This window comes from Pleurodeles waltl, chromosome 5, assembly GCF_031143425.1.
Source record: "Pleurodeles waltl isolate 20211129_DDA chromosome 5, aPleWal1.hap1.20221129, whole genome shotgun sequence".
In the NCBI taxonomy this organism is placed as follows: domain Eukaryota; kingdom Metazoa; phylum Chordata; class Amphibia; order Caudata; family Salamandridae; genus Pleurodeles; species Pleurodeles waltl.
Window position 1 is genome coordinate 591,929,450 of NC_090444.1, and position 12,463 is coordinate 591,941,912.

General features: G+C 45.9%; 9 non-coding genes across 9 annotated transcripts; 4 read left to right on the forward strand and 5 right to left on the reverse strand.

The window, feature by feature from the left end:
- Positions 1 to 1,367: 1,367 nt before the first annotated feature.
- Positions 1,368 to 1,440, reverse strand: TRNAH-AUG (transfer RNA histidin (anticodon AUG)). Its single transcript has one exon. It is a non-coding gene; the product is annotated as a tRNA-His (tRNA).
- Positions 1,441 to 2,219: 779 nt separating this feature from the next.
- Positions 2,220 to 2,326, forward strand: LOC138297707 (U6 spliceosomal RNA). Its single transcript, XR_011204250.1, has one exon. It is a non-coding gene; the product is annotated as a U6 spliceosomal RNA (small nuclear RNA).
- A 1,782-nt stretch (positions 2,327 to 4,108) lies between these two features.
- TRNAH-AUG (transfer RNA histidin (anticodon AUG)) lies at positions 4,109 to 4,181 on the reverse strand. The gene has a single exon. It is a non-coding gene; the product is annotated as a tRNA-His (tRNA).
- A 779-nt stretch (positions 4,182 to 4,960) lies between these two features.
- Positions 4,961 to 5,067, forward strand: LOC138297708 (U6 spliceosomal RNA). Its single transcript, XR_011204251.1, has one exon. It is a non-coding gene; the product is annotated as a U6 spliceosomal RNA (small nuclear RNA).
- A 1,782-nt stretch (positions 5,068 to 6,849) lies between these two features.
- TRNAH-AUG (transfer RNA histidin (anticodon AUG)) lies at positions 6,850 to 6,922 on the reverse strand. The gene has a single exon. It is a non-coding gene; the product is annotated as a tRNA-His (tRNA).
- Positions 6,923 to 7,701: 779 nt separating this feature from the next.
- On the forward strand, positions 7,702 to 7,808 carry LOC138297709 (U6 spliceosomal RNA). Its single transcript, XR_011204252.1, has one exon. It is a non-coding gene; the product is annotated as a U6 spliceosomal RNA (small nuclear RNA).
- A 1,782-nt stretch (positions 7,809 to 9,590) lies between these two features.
- On the reverse strand, positions 9,591 to 9,663 carry TRNAH-AUG (transfer RNA histidin (anticodon AUG)). Its single transcript has one exon. It is a non-coding gene; the product is annotated as a tRNA-His (tRNA).
- A 779-nt stretch (positions 9,664 to 10,442) lies between these two features.
- On the forward strand, positions 10,443 to 10,549 carry LOC138297711 (U6 spliceosomal RNA). Its single transcript, XR_011204253.1, has one exon. It is a non-coding gene; the product is annotated as a U6 spliceosomal RNA (small nuclear RNA).
- Positions 10,550 to 12,331: 1,782 nt separating this feature from the next.
- Positions 12,332 to 12,404, reverse strand: TRNAH-AUG (transfer RNA histidin (anticodon AUG)). Its single transcript has one exon. It is a non-coding gene; the product is annotated as a tRNA-His (tRNA).
- Between the last annotated feature and the right edge of the window lie 59 nt (positions 12,405 to 12,463).

Sequence of the window (12,463 nt, forward strand, 5' to 3'; positions counted from 1 at the left end):
GGCCAGGTGAGGCACTGGGTTCTATCGGTCCATTGAGGACCCATTGGGCCGGCCTCCCTCAGTTTCTGAGGTCCAAGAAATGTTCACCCTGCACCCTTTTAGAGAGGTTTTGGCCGATCGTGGCCGATCGGGGATGAGAGGGGCAGAAGGCAGAAACAGCACAATGCTCTTGAAGCTGCCCTAATCCACCTCTCTCCCCGCCTTGGGTTCCATCTGGGTGTGTCAGGTGTTGGCCCATGGATAACAAGGAACTGGCTCAGTGCATTATGATTCTCACAAAATTAAAAGGGCCATCTATCAAGTGCTAACTCAAACACACTACACACTCTGGCACACATCTGTGTTAACAACCTTTATACCTTGTTTGAAGGATCAAGGACCCCTGTTGAAATCCCAGACCCGCGCACCCCTTGAGGGTGAACGCTTGGCTGTTTCAAAATTCAGTTTTACTGGGGGGTTATGATGGACTTTTCAAGACCCACGTCTGGGCAACATTTGAAATCATTCCCCCCATTTCTCTCAGAAATGCCTATGGTTCGGGGAGTAGTTGCTCCACAATCTTTCTCTTCCTCCAATCAGTAGTATTTCCTTGAGAGCTGTTTACTATATTGAATCTTTGGAGGTAAATGTTCCTTTCATCTGCAAGCAGGCTCTTTTTAAGAATGTTTGCCATCATAGGCAGTGTAACTTTTCGCCCCCTACCTAGGCATTCTAATTCTCTTCCACCAAATCAAAGACATTGCCTCATTGTGCATATAATTGTGTGCCCGCCGTCCCCTGCTTTGTTATTGAGGCTGCCATCAATCGAATGACATCTGCCTGTGCCCAAGAGTAGTATTACTGATGAGCATTAAACTGCAGCCTACTGATTAAAAAATCACAATAGATGAAAAAGTGCAAGGTCTACATAGGGTTCAAACCTGCAGTCTTCAGATCCAAAAGAAGGCATGTTATCTCTTTCACCAGGAGCCTTTTCACATGGGGCTTCTTTCTATAATTTTCAAGAGAGTTCTAAAAGGTGGGTGTCTTGAACAGTTGTTCCTAAAAATCCTGCACAACCAATTTTTTAGACCCCTGCGACCCGCATCTTGACCCTTGAAGTAAAACTATTTTCACTCCAGAAAACAAATGTTGTGAAGTTTTCCTCCCTTGTTCAAAAAGCTTAGGCTTGGGAAACATTCAAAGGTCAGGCTCATAGAATCCAGGACAATCATTAAACTTTCGACTATTCACAGTTGCTATCACAGCCTCCTTACCACGGAACGATTGTTGGATACATCCCGCACCGGAATGTTAATCCTACAAGAAGACTGAGATAATTAAGAACTCAAGTGTAATTACCTGAAAAAAGGGACCGGCAACCCTTCCGAGCCAGATAGGAGTCGAACCTACAATCTTCTGATCCATAGTCAGAAGCGTTATCCATTGCGCCACTGGCCCCATATAAGAGCACTTTCCCCCTTCTCCTTCAGAGAGTGCTAGAGAATGCGCGCCCTCGCGTGTGTGTGTGTCTGTGTTTTAAAACGTCATTCTATCACAATATGTAACCACATTTACAACGCACACTGAAGCTGCAAGTGAACTTACCTGCCCCCCTGAAATTACATTCTGTCAGGTTTTCGTAACTTACACCAAGGACCCTAGGAGAGAAAAGGACACAAGTGCTAGACCAAGCAGACCCAGCAGCAAAGAAACATTTTGAATAAGCATTAGTTTCTTACAGAGTCTGGTTCAACATCATCGTTTCCAGAGCTGTAAGGGGCTGAGCCTGAGGATTCCTTAGTAAGCAGGCCAGTACAACACTAAAGCGTTTATTATTCAAATACAGGTGAAAATTAAGACACCTTTTCATATGCTCTCTCTGCCCTGGAACCCACCACAACACCATCCCACTCCCACAAGCCATCACCTAGCCTACTGTGCAGCTGACTCACCTTTTCCATCAACGTTCCCCAGGAAGTGTGATGTCACAATGCTCTTTGCCTGTAGTCTGGACCATGAGCCTTTGCAACCTGGCGTAATGAAGATGCTTACAATGTGTGAAGATTTGGACCACAAATATAGGGAATAGAAGTGGATTGTTAGGCCTCATGCCTTATTGCCATGTGTCTCAGAATTGAATGCTTACTGGACCATCCAATCAGCGCTTTCAGGCCACCCTACGTCTGAAGACTGCAGATTCAGGGAGTGTATATACATTGAAGGCTCACCCATGAAGTGTGCTTGCTTCGGCGGCACATATACTAAAATTGGAACGATACAGAGAAGATTAGCATGGCCCCTGCGCAAGGATGACACGCAAATTCGTGAAGCGTTCCATATTTTTAACAGCTTTCGAGAGAGAAAGGTCCTTTGTTTGCAAGTCTTCTAGTAATAATAAAGCAACTTCCAGTGCCTTCCTTCCCATTTGTATTTTTGAATTGGCCGCCCCTCAACATTCTTAAGGTGTTAACCGCTCCTGCAGGCCAATGCCAGTGCCCAGCTGCATTTAGCAAGGAAGACTTCAGCACTTCAGTGACCTTTCTTTCTATTTTCCAGCCTCCCTGTCATTATCCTTTACCCCGTCCCCCAACTCTATACTGTTGCCAGTGACGCATTGCTTTGTGGGAAGCTGGGCAGAGCAGAGAGAAGGGCAGGGCCTATGCAAATGAGGGCCTCTGGGCCATATGGGGACCCCCTTTTCAGCAGGACTGCTAAAGTAAGCCTTGCCACCAGATTGCTTGGTGAAGCTGGAAATACCAGGCCAGGTGAGGCACTGGGTTCTATCGGTCCATTGAGGACCCATTGGGCCGGCCTCCCTCAGTTTCTGAGGTCCAAGAAATGTTCACCCTGCACCCTTTTAGAGAGGTTTTGGCCGATCGTGGCCGATCGGGGATGAGAGGGGCAGAAGGCAGAAACAGCACAATGCTCTTGAAGCTGCTCTAATCCACCTCTCTCCCCGCCTTGGGTTCCATCTGGGTGTGTCAGGTGTTGGCCCATGGATAACAAGGAACTGGCTCAGTGCATTATGATTCTCACAAAATTAAAAGGGCCATCTATCAAGTGCTAACTCAAACACACTACACACTCTGGCACACATCTGTGTTAACAACCTTTATACCTTGTTTGAAGGATCAAGGACCCCTGTTGAAATCCCAGACCCGCGCACCCCTTGAGGGTGAACGCTTGGCTGTTTCAAAATTCAGTTTTACTGGGGGGTTATGATGGACTTTTCAAGACCCACGTCTGGGCAACATTTGAAATCATTCCCCCCATTTCTCTCAGAAATGCCTATGGTTCGGGGAGTAGTTGCTCCACAATCTTTCTCTTCCACCAATCAGTAGTATTTCCTTGAGAGCTGTTTACTATATTGAATCTTTGGAGGTAAATGTTCCTTTCATCTGCAAGCAGGCTCTTTTTAAGAATGTTTGCCATCATAGGCAGTGTAACTTTTCGCCCCCTACCTAGGCATTCTAATTCTCTTCCACCAAATCAAAGACATTGCCTCATTGTGCATATAATTGTGTGCCCGCCGTCCCCTGCTTTGTTATTGAGGCTGCCATCAATCGAATGACATCTGCCTGTGCCCAAGAGTAGTATTACTGATGAGCATTAAACTGCAGCCTACTGATTAAAAAATCACAATAGATGAAAAAGTGCAAGGTCTACATAGGGTTCAAACCTGCAGTCTTCAGATCCAAAAGAAGGCATGTTATCTCTTTCACCAGGAGCCTTTTCACATGGGGCTTCTTTCTATAATTTTCAAGAGAGTTCTAAAAGGTGGGTGTCTTGAACAGTTGTTCCTAAAAATCCTGCACAACCAATTTTTTAGACCCCTGCGACCCGCATCTTGACCCTTGAAGTAAAACTATTTTCACTCCAGAAAACAAATGTTGTGAAGTTTTCCTCCCTTGTTCAAAAAGCTTAGGCTTGGGAAACATTCAAAGGTCAGGCTCATAGAATCCAGGACAATCATTAAACTTTCGACTATTCACAGTTGCTATCACAGCCTCCTTACCACGGAACGATTGTTGGATACATCCCGCACCGGAATGTTAATCCTACAAGAAGACTGAGATAATTAAGAACTCAAGTGTAATTACCTGAAAAAAGGGACCGGCAACCCTTCCGAGCCAGATAGGAGTCGAACCTACAATCTTCTGATCCATAGTCAGAAGCGTTATCCATTGCGCCACTGGCCCCATATAAGAGCACTTTCCCCCTTCTCCTTCAGAGAGTGCTAGAGAATGCGCGCCCTCGCGTGTGTGTGTGTCTGTGTTTTAAAACGTCATTCTATCACAATATGTAACCACATTTACAACGCACACTGAAGCTGCAAGTGAACTTACCTGCCCCCCTGAAATTACATTCTGTCAGGTTTTCGTAACTTACACCAAGGACCCTAGGAGAGAAAAGGACACAAGTGCTAGACCAAGCAGACCCAGCAGCAAAGAAACATTTTGAATAAGCATTAGTTTCTTACAGAGTCTGGTTCAACATCATCGTTTCCAGAGCTGTAAGGGGCTGAGCCTGAGGATTCCTTAGTAAGCAGGCCAGTACAACACTAAAGCGTTTATTATTCAAATACAGGTGAAAATTAAGACACCTTTTCATATGCTCTCTCTGCCCTGGAACCCACCACAACACCATCCCACTCCCACAAGCCATCACCTAGCCTACTGTGCAGCTGACTCACCTTTTCCATCAACGTTCCCCAGGAAGTGTGATGTCACAATGCTCTTTGCCTGTAGTCTGGACCATGAGCCTTTGCAACCTGGCGTAATGAAGATGCTTACAATGTGTGAAGATTTGGACCACAAATATAGGGAATAGAAGTGGATTGTTAGGCCTCATGCCTTATTGCCATGTGTCTCAGAATTGAATGCTTACTGGACCATCCAATCAGCGCTTTCAGGCCACCCTACGTCTGAAGACTGCAGATTCAGGGAGTGTATATACATTGAAGGCTCACCCATGAAGTGTGCTTGCTTCGGCGGCACATATACTAAAATTGGAACGATACAGAGAAGATTAGCATGGCCCCTGCGCAAGGATGACACGCAAATTCGTGAAGCGTTCCATATTTTTAACAGCTTTCGAGAGAGAAAGGTCCTTTGTTTGCAAGTCTTCTAGTAATAATAAAGCAACTTCCAGTGCCTTCCTTCCCATTTGTATTTTTGAATTGGCCGCCCCTCAACATTCTTAAGGTGTTAACCGCTCCTGCAGGCCAATGCCAGTGCCCAGCTGCATTTAGCAAGGAAGACTTCAGCACTTCAGTGACCTTTCTTTCTATTTTCCAGCCTCCCTGTCATTATCCTTTACCCCGTCCCCCAACTCTATACTGTTGCCAGTGACGCATTGCTTTGTGGGAAGCTGGGCAGAGCAGAGAGAAGGGCAGGGCCTATGCAAATGAGGGCCTCTGGGCCATATGGGGACCCCCTTTTCAGCAGGACTGCTAAAGTAAGCCTTGCCACCAGATTGCTTGGTGAAGCTGGAAATACCAGGCCAGGTGAGGCACTGGGTTCTATCGGTCCATTGAGGACCCATTGGGCCGGCCTCCCTCAGTTTCTGAGGTCCAAGAAATGTTCACCCTGCACCCTTTTAGAGAGGTTTTGGCCGATCGTGGCCGATCGGGGATGAGAGGGGCAGAAGGCAGAAAGAGCACAATGCTCTTGAAGCTGCTCTAATCCACCTCTCTCCCCGCCTTGGGTTCCATCTGGGTGTGTCAGGTGTTGGCCCATGGATAACAAGGAACTGGCTCAGTGCATTATGATTCTCATAAAATTAAAAGGGCCATCTATCAAGTGCTAACTCAAACACACTACACACTCTGGCACACATCTGTGTTAACAACCTTTATACCTTGTTTGAAGGATCAAGGACCCCTGTTGAAATCCCAGACCCGCGCACCCCTTGAGGGTGAACGCTTGGCTGTTTCAAAATTCAGTTTTACTGGGGGGTTATGATGGACTTTTCAAGACCCACGTCTGGGCAACATTTGAAATCATTCCCCCCATTTCTCTCAGAAATGCCTATGGTTCGGGGAGTAGTTGCTCCACAATCTTTCACTTCCACCAATCAGTAGTATTTCCTTGAGAGCTGTTTACTATATTGAATCTTTGGAGGTAAATGTTCCTTTCATCTGCAAGCAGGCTCTTTTTAAGAATGTTTGCCATCATAGGCAGTGTAACTTTTCGCCCCCTACCTAGGCATTCTAATTCTCTTCCACCAAATCAAAGACATTGCCTCATTGTGCATATAATTGTGTGCCCGCCGTCCCCTGCTTTGTTATTGAGGCTGCCATCAATCGAATGACATCTGCCTGTGCCCAAGAGTAGTATTACTGATGAGCATTAAACTGCAGCCTACTGATTAAAAAATCACAATAGATGAAAAAGTGCAAGGTCTACATAGGGTTCAAACCTGCAGTCTTCAGATCCAAAAGAAGGCATGTTATCTCTTTCACCAGGAGCCTTTTCACATGGGGCTTATTTCTATAATTTTCAAGAGAGTTCTAAAAGGTGGGTGTCTTGAACAGTTGTTCCTAAAAATCCTGCACAACCAATTTTTTAGACCCCTGCGACCCGCATCTTGACCCTTGAAGTAAAACTATTTTCACTCCAGAAAACAAATGTTGTGAAGTTTTCCTCCCTTGTTCAAAAAGCTTAGGCTTGGGAAACATTCAAAGGTCAGGCTCATAGAATCCAGGACAATCATTAAACTTTCTACTAGCCACAGTTGCTATCACAGCCTCCTTACCACAGAACGATTGTTGGATACATCCCGCACCGGAATGTTAATCCTACAAGAAGACTGAGATAATTAAGAACTCAAGTGTAATTACATGAAAAAAGGGACCGGCAACCCTTCCGAGCCAGATAGGAGTCGAACCTACAATTTTCTGATCCATAGTCAGAAGCGTTATCCATTGCGCCACTGGCCCCATATAAGAGCACTTTCCCCCTTCTCCTTCAGAGAGTGCTAGAGAATGCGCGCCCTCGCGTGTGTGTGTGTCTGTGTTTTAAAACGTCATTCTATCACAATATGTAACCACATTTACAACGCACACTGAAGCTGCAAGTGAACTTACCTGCCCCCCTGAAATTACGTTCTGTCAGGTTTTCGTAAGTTACACCAAGGACCCTAGGAGAGAAAAGGACACAAGTGCCAGACCAAGCAGACCCAGCAGCAAAGAAACATTTTGAATAAGCATTAGTTTCTTACAGAGTCTGGTTCAACATCATCGTTTCCAGAGCTGTAAGGGGCTGAGCCTGAGGATTCCTTAGTAAGCAGGCCAGTACAACACTAAAGCGTTTATTATTCAAATACAGGTGAAAATTAAGACACCTTTTCATATGCTCTCTCTGCCCTGGAACCCACCACAACACCATCCCACTCCCACAAGCCATCACCTAGCCTACTGTGCAGCTGACTCACCTTTTCCATCAACGTTCCCCAGGAAGTGTGATGTCACAATGCTCTTTGCCTGTAGTCTGGACCATGAGCCTTTGCAACCTGGCGTAATGAAGATGCTTACAATGTGTGAAGATTTGGACCACAAATATAGGGAATAGAAGTGGATTGTTAGGCCTCATGCCTTATTGCCATGTGTCTCAGAATTGAATGCTTACTGGACCATCCAATCAGCGCTTTCAGGCCACCCTACGTCTGAAGACTGCAGATTCAGGGAGTGTATATACATTGAAGGCTCACCCATGAAGTGTGCTTGCTTCGGCGGCACATATACTAAAATTGGAACGATACAGAGAAGATTAGCATGGCCCCTGCGCAAGGATGACACGCAAATTCGTGAAGCGTTCCATATTTTTAACAGCTTTCGAGAGAGAAAGGTCCTTTGTTTGCAAGTCTTCTAGTAATAATAAAGCAACTTCCAGTGCCTTCCTTCCCATTTGTATTTTTGAATTGGCCGCCCCTCAACATTCTTAAGGTGTTAACCGCTCCTGCAGGCCAATGCCAGTGCCCAGCTGCATTTAGCAAGGAAGACTTCAGCACTTCAGTGACCTTTCTTTCTATTTTCCAGCCTCCCTGTCATTATCCTTTACCCCGTCCCCCAACTCTATACTGTTGCCAGTGACGCATTGCTTTGTGGGAAGCTGGGCAGAGCAGAGAGAAGGGCAGGGCCTATGCAAATGAGGGCCTCTGGGCCATATGGGGACCCCCTTTTCAGCAGGACTGCTAAAGTAAGCCTTGCCACCAGATTGCTTTGTGAAGCTGGAAATACCAGGCCAGGTGAGGCACTGGGTTCTATCGGTCCATTGAGGACCCATTGGGCCGGCCTCCCTCAGTTTCTGAGGTCCAAGAAATGTTCACCCTGCACCCTTTTAGAGAGGTTTTGGCCGATCGTGGCCGATCGGGGATGAGAGGGGCAGAAGGCAGAAAGAGCACAATGCTCTTGAAGCTGCTCTAATCCACCTCTCTCCCCGCCTTGGGTTCCATCTGGGTGTGTCAGGTGTTGGCCCATGGATAACAAGGAACTGGCTCAGTGCATTATGATTCTCACAAAATTAAAAGGGCCATCTATCAAGTGCTAACTCAAACACACTACACACTCTGGCACACATCTGTGTTAACAACCTTTATACCTTGTTTGAAGGATCAAGGACCCCTGTTGAAATCCCAGACCCGCGCACCCCTTGAGGGTGAACGCTTGGCTGTTTCAAAATTCAGTTTTACTGGGGGGTTATGATGGACTTTTCAAGACCCACGTCTGGGCAACATTTGAAATCATTCCCCCCATTTCTCTCAGAAATGCCTATGGTTCGGGGAGTAGTTGCTCCACAATCTTTCTCTTCCACCAATCAGTAGTATTTCCTTGAGAGCTGTTTACTATATTGAATCTTTGGAGGTAAATGTTCCTTTCATCTGCAAGCAGGCTCTTTTTAAGAATGTTTGCCATCATAGGCAGTGTAACTTTTCGCCCCCTACCTAGGCATTCTAATTCTCTTCCACCAAATCAAAGACATTGCCTCATTGTGCATATAATTGTGTGCCCGCCGTCCCCTGCTTTGTTATTGAGGCTGCCATCAATCGAATGACATCTGCCTGTGCCCAAGAGTAGTATTACTGATGAGCATTAAACTGCAGCCTACTGATTAAAAAATCACAATAGATGAAAAAGTGCAAGGTCTACATAGGGTTCAAACCTGCAGTCTTCAGATCCAAAAGAAGGCATGTTATCTCTTTCACCAGGAGCCTTTTCACATGGGGCTTCTTTCTATAATTTTCAAGAGAGTTCTAAAAGGTGGGTGTCTTGAACAGTTGTTCCTAAAAATCCTGCACAACCAATTTTTTAGACCCCTGCGACCCGCATCTTGACCCTTGAAGTAAAACTATTTTCACTCCAGAAAACAAATGTTGTGAAGTTTTCCTCCCTTGTTCAAAAAGCTTAGGCTTGGGAAACATTCAAAGGTCAGGCTCATAGAATCCAGGACAATCATTAAACTTTCGACTATTCACAGTTGCTATCACAGCCTCCTTACCACGGAACGATTGTTGGATACATCCCGCACCGGAATGTTAATCCTACAAGAAGACTGAGATAATTAAGAACTCAAGTGTAATTACCTGAAAAAAGGGACCGGCAACCCTTCCGAGCCAGATAGGAGTCGAACCTACAATCTTCTGATCCATAGTCAGAAGCGTTATCCATTGCGCCACTGGCCCCATATAAGAGCACTTTCCCCCTTCTCCTTCAGAGAGTGCTAGAGAATGCGCGCCCTCGCGTGTGTGTGTGTCTGTGTTTTAAAACGTCATTCTATCACAATATGTAACCACATTTACAACGCACACTGAAGCTGCAAGTGAACTTACCTGCCCCCCTGAAATTACATTCTGTCAGGTTTTCGTAACTTACACCAAGGACCCTAGGAGAGAAAAGGACACAAGTGCTAGACCAAGCAGACCCAGCAGCAAAGAAACATTTTGAATAAGCATTAGTTTCTTACAGAGTCTGGTTCAACATCATCGTTTCCAGAGCTGTAAGGGGCTGAGCCTGAGGATTCCTTAGTAAGCAGGCCAGTACAACACTAAAGCGTTTATTATTCAAATACAGGTGAAAATTAAGACACCTTTTCATATGCTCTCTCTGCCCTGGAACCCACCACAACACCATCCCACTCCCACAAGCCATCACCTAGCCTACTGTGCAGCTGACTCACCTTTTCCATCAACGTTCCCCAGGAAGTGTGATGTCACAATGCTCTTTGCCTGTAGTCTGGACCATGAGCCTTTGCAACCTGGCGTAATGAAGATGCTTACAATGTGTGAAGATTTGGACCACAAATATAGGGAATAGAAGTGGATTGTTAGGCCTCATGCCTTATTGCCATGTGTCTCAGAATTGAATGCTTACTGGACCATCCAATCAGCGCTTTCAGGCCACCCTACGTCTGAAGACTGCAGATTCAGGGAGTGTATATACATTGAAGGCTCACCCATGAAGTGTGCTTGCTTCGGCGGCACATATACTAAAATTGGAACGATACAGAGAAGATTAGCATGGCCCCTGCGCAAGGATGACACGCAAATTCGTGAAGCGTTCCATATTTTTAACAGCTTTCGAGAGAGAAAGGTCCTTTGTTTGCAAGTCTTCTAGTAATAATAAAGCAACTTCCAGTGCCTTCCTTCCCATTTGTATTTTTGAATTGGCCGCCCCTCAACATTCTTAAGGTGTTAACCGCTCCTGCAGGCCAATGCCAGTGCCCAGCTGCATTTAGCAAGGAAGACTTCAGCACTTCAGTGACCTTTCTTTCTATTTTCCAGCCTCCCTGTCATTATCCTTTACCCCGTCCCCCAACTCTATACTGTTGCCAGTGACGCATTGCTTTGTGGGAAGCTGGGCAGAGCAGAGAGAAGGGCAGGGCCTATGCAAATGAGGGCCTCTGGGCCATATGGGGACCCCCTTTTCAGCAGGACTGCTAAAGTAAGCCTTGCCACCAGATTGCTTGGTGAAGCTGGAAATACCAGGCCAGGTGAGGCACTGGGTTCTATCGGTCCATTGAGGACCCATTGGGCCGGCCTCCCTCAGTTTCTGAGGTCCAAGAAATGTTCACCCTGCACCCTTTTAGAGAGGTTTTGGCCGATCGTGGCCGATCAGGGATGAGAGGGGCAGAAGGCAGAAAGAGCACAATGCTCTTGAAGCTGCTCTAATCCACCTCTCTCCCCGCCTTGGGTTCCATCTGGGTGTGTCAGGTGTTGGCCCATGGATAACAAGGAACTGGCTCAGTGCATTATGATTCTCATAAAATTAAAAGGGCCATCTATCAAGTGCTAACTCAAACACACTACACACTCTGGCACACATCTGTGTTAACAACCTTTATACCTTGTTTGAAGGATCAAGGACCCCTGTTGAAATCCCAGACCCGCGCACCCCTTGAGGGTGAACGCTTGGCTGTTTCAAAATTCAGTTTTACTGGGGGGTTATGATGGACTTTTCAAGACCCACGTCTGGGCAACATTTGAAATCATTCCCCCCATTTCTCTCAGAAATGCCTATGGTTCGGGGAGTAGTTGCTCCACAATCTTTCACTTCCACCAATCAGTAGTATTTCCTTGAGAGCTGTTTACTATATTGAATCTTTGGAGGTAAATGTTCCTTTCATCTGCAAGCAGGCTCTTTTTAAGAATGTTTGCCATCATAGGCAGTGTAACTTTTCGCCCCCTACCTAGGCATTCTAATTCTCTTCCACCAAATCAAAGACATTGCCTCATTGTGCATATAATTGTGTGCCCGCCGTCCCCTGCTTTGTTATTGAGGCTGCCATCAATCGAATGACATCTGCCTGTGCCCAAGAGTAGTATTACTGATGAGCATTAAACTGCAGCCTACTGATTAAAAAATCACAATAGATGAAAAAGTGCAAGGTCTACATAGGGTTCAAACCTGCAGTCTTCAGATCCAAAAGAAGGCATGTTATCTCTTTCACCAGGAGCCTTTTCACATGGGGCTTCTTTCTATAATTTTCAAGAGAGTTCTAAAAGGTGGGTGTCTTGAACAGTTGTTCCTAAAAATCCTGCACAACCAATTTTTTAGACCCCTGCGACCCGCATCTTGACCCTTGAAGTAAAACTATTTTCACTCCAGAAAACAAATGTTGTGAAGTTTTCCTCCCTTGTTCAAAAAGCTTAGGCTTGGGAAACATTCAAAGGTCAGGCTCATAGAATCCAGGACAATCATTAAACTTTCGACTATTCACAGTTGCTATCACAGCCTCCTTACCACGGAACGATTGTTGGATACATCCCGCACCGGAATGTTAATCCTACAAGAAGACTGAGATAATTAAGAACTCAAGTGTAATTACCTGAAAAAAGGGACCGGCAACCCTTCCGAGCCAGATAGGAGTCGAACCTACAATCTTCTGATCCATAGTCAGAAGCGTTATCCATTGCGCCACTGGCCCCATATAAGAGCACTTTCCCCCTTCTCCTTCAGAGAGTGCTAGAGAATGCGCGCCCTCGC